Here is a 3,746-nt window from a genome sequence, read left to right on the forward strand (position 1 = left end):
CCATACATTTCTTGATGGACACTTAGGTTGCTTCCCTGTCTTAACAATTTATAAGCAGAAAGCACATTTCAGTGTTCTTTCTCCCAAACTAGGGAAGCCATATTTTGTAAACAATCCAAACTATATCTACTGATAGTTCGGGAGAATCAAAAGTCAGGATAAATCACAGTGGCTTGGTCCTTTTGACAAACTGAGACTAACCTGTTAGATACTGTTCATTAACCGGAATCTGAGCAAACTCAGGGAGATAGTGAAGGATAGGGAGGCCTGGCGTGCTGCAGTCCATGGAGTCACAAAGAGTTGGACACAACTGAGCAAATGAACATCAACAACTGTGTTAACTCTTCTTGGATCTGGTTTAGTAAAGTGTTACTGCAGGAATATATGTGCTACCTCAGGGACGAGGAAGTAACTTCACTTCCAAAATGTAAGCATTCCCTCCTGCCTGGCTGGATGGATTAATCATGTCAGTTGTTAGTTTCACATTTCATAAGAGGGTTTTCAAATCAAGACCCAAAGCTCCTTTTCTCCTCCTACACAGCAGTATGTGCCATTGCTGTTGTGAAACTATCATTTACACATTGTTCAGACTTCTCATCCAAAAGGTCACAGACTTATACAGATGAGATGTTAATGCTTCCTTTATGCTGAGACCTTTCTAACGTACCTTACTTTTTATTTTAAAAGATCACTGCAGTTACTAAGTGTGGCTTTGATAAATATCACACAGATTAGTCAATGTTCATTGACAACAATTCTAGATGGCAGAGGAAATAAAAATCTGTCATTGTCACATGATACTGAAGAATTATACTTTTCTACAATTGATTAGCAAAAGAAGAAAGCTGTTTTGTTTCATTTGCAAAGCTGGGCAGCTTTCAAGGCCCTGTCGATAGGCCACTTCTTCCAGGAAGTATTCTCAAATCCCACCATTCAGAATCCTTCCTCCTTCGGTAATCTCATAATATTATTTTGGAACCACTACAACAGCACTCATTTCACGCTCATTCATATCATAGTTTGTTTTTAATGTCTTTTCCAAATGAATCACAGGTCCAATTACAACAGCATTCAGCCGATTTTGTGTGTGTGTGTGTGCATGGCAAATTGTAGACACTCATTAAAACAAGAAACATTTCTCAGATTTTTTTTAAATCTTGGAATGTTGTATAGTATCCTGACAAACGATTTCCTTGATTATTACAGCAACTATGAATCTTGGAGTTAATCAGCTTTCCTCTCTGTGTTTATTAGGGACTTGGTTTTCTTTTAGGTATCTCTCCAGAATTTGATAGCATAGATTTTCTTTTTAAACTGAAATATGCTGCTGCTGCGCTACTGCTGCTGCTGCTAAGTCGCTTCAGTCGTGTCCGACTCTGTGCGACCCCTTAGATGGCAGCCCACTAGGTTCCTCTGTCCCTGGGATTCTCCAGGCAAGAACACTGGAGTGGGTTGCCATTTTCTTCTCCAATGCATGAAAGTGAAAAGTGAAAGCGAAGTCACTCAGTCGTGCCCGACTTTTAGCGACTCCACGGACTGCAGCCTACCAGGCTCCGCCGTCCATGGGATTTTCCAGGCAAGAGTACTGGAGTGGGCTGCCATTGCCTTCTCTGAAACTGAAGTATAGTTGATTTATAATAGTATATTAGTTTCAAATATACAGCACAGTAATTTAGTATGTTGCAGATTATATTCCATTATAGATTATTGTAAGATAATGGGTATAATTCCCTATGCTATAGAGTATATCCTTGTTGCTTATCTATTTTATACACAGCAGTTTATACCTCTTAATCTCATACCCCTAATTTGTCTATCCACCCTTCTTTTTCCCCTGTGGCAACCACAAGTTTTCTTTTTTTCCTAAATCTGTGAGTCTGTTTCTGTTTTGCATATACATTCCTTTATGTATTTTTTTTTGGTTCCACATATAAGTGATATCATACAGTATTTGTCTTTGACTTATTTCACTAAACATAATATTCTCTAGGTCCATCCACACTGCTGCAAATGGCAGAATTTCATTCTTTTTAATGGCTGAGTAACATGCCAGTGTGTGTGTGTGTGTGTGTGTGTGTGTGTGTGTGTGTGTGTGTACACATACACAATGGCATAGCCATTGTAAATAATGCTGCTATGAACATTGGGGTATGTGTATCTTTTCAAATTAATGTTTTCACTTTTCCACCAAGGGAGTGGAATTGCTGGATGGCATGGTAGCTTATTTATTTTTTTGGCTGCCCCATGAGGCATGTGGGATCTTAGTTTCCTGACCAGGCATCAAGCCTGTACCCCCTGCATTGGAAGCACAGAGTCGTAATCATTGGACCATCAGGGACATTTCTATTTTTAGTTTTTTTACATGCTTATCTTACTTTTGGCTTTACTATTTTCTTTACATTAAAAAAGTTTTAACTCTTCTTTCAAAAAATTCAGTTAGTTATATTAGCTCTTTACATTTATGTATTTTTGTGGCTCTCTTAACTGTGGGATGACACAGAATGTTTAAACATAACCCAATAAACAAACACTCAACAACTGATTACTGAACTGAATTGATTTTATGGTATTTATGAAATTCTTCTTATATAGGAGTTACTCCTTGGCTGTGTTAATTTCAGAAAAATAGTAATTAGTTAAAGATGCCAATCTTTGGGAAAAAAATCAAACACCTTTATTACATTATGAATTTTTTTCTCCACAATAGTCCATTATTATCAGAATCACCCAGATAGCAGGTAGGCAGTTACAGTTCTACTATTGGTTTTTGATTCCATTTCTTACATTTAAAACGGAGGAGGATGGTTAAAAGATCTCTAAGACCTTCACTTCTCACTCTGTGGGATTCTTAAAGACCCTTGGCTCTTCACTTCTCTCTGCCTATGTTGACACAGCCCCAGAACACTGGGGAGGAGATTTAAAAGCTGATATAAATCTTTCAGGCCCTTGGTTTGCAGTGTTGGTTTAAATTTCTAGACTGATGATGAATTTAAAAAGAGCTCTTGGAGGATTTGACAGAGTGAGAATGTCTTTGTGGCCCACCCAGGAAAATCTCAGGATTTTTATGAAGCTTCACAGTCATGTGAGTATATAAGATGGGGAAATCAATGAAAAAAAAAAAAAGTGAATCCACATTTAGGTAATAGATCATAAAAGAGCCAAACGAAATTTCAAAGCTAATTTCTCTGTTAATGGTTAGTCATATATTTTGAAAGCCTAGAAAAACTATTGATGAGAAAGATAAGGCAAGATGGAGGGACTTCCCTGATGGTCCAGTGGTTAAGACTCTGTGCTTCCAATACAGGGGACACAGGTTCGATCCCTGGTCAGGGAACTAAGATCCTATCTGCTACGCAGCACAGCCAAAACAGTATATAAAATTATTTTTGAAAAAAGACAGATGGAGAAGAAACCATAAAAAGTGAACACTGGACAGTGGGAACAGGATGTGGGCTCACGGGATGAGAGTGAAGCTAGCCATTACTTCTTCCAGTGCCCCAGACTTTCCTAAACCTGCAAGGCATGCCCACACATCTCTGGAGCACCAGACAGGGAGCCAACATTCCATGATGTCTAGGACATACACTGTACGTGGCTTCTATCCACGTATCAGCTATGTTACCTTGGTGGTTTCCTAATCTATTCAGATTACTGTCTGTAACATGAAGATAATAACAGTACATCAACAAAATAAAACGTATTGCCTCAAAATAGGAAAGTCTCTTCATTGAGAACTTGTAATCCAC

At 38.3% G+C, this 3,746-nt stretch overlaps 1 non-coding gene across 1 annotated transcript; it reads left to right on the forward strand.

The window, feature by feature from the left end:
* Window positions 3,262-3,334, forward strand: TRNAG-UCC. Its single transcript has one exon. It is a non-coding gene; the product is annotated as a tRNA-Gly (tRNA).

This window comes from Capra hircus, chromosome 27 (genome assembly GCF_001704415.2).
Source record: "Capra hircus breed San Clemente chromosome 27, ASM170441v1, whole genome shotgun sequence".
NCBI lineage: Eukaryota > Metazoa > Chordata > Mammalia > Artiodactyla > Bovidae > Capra > Capra hircus.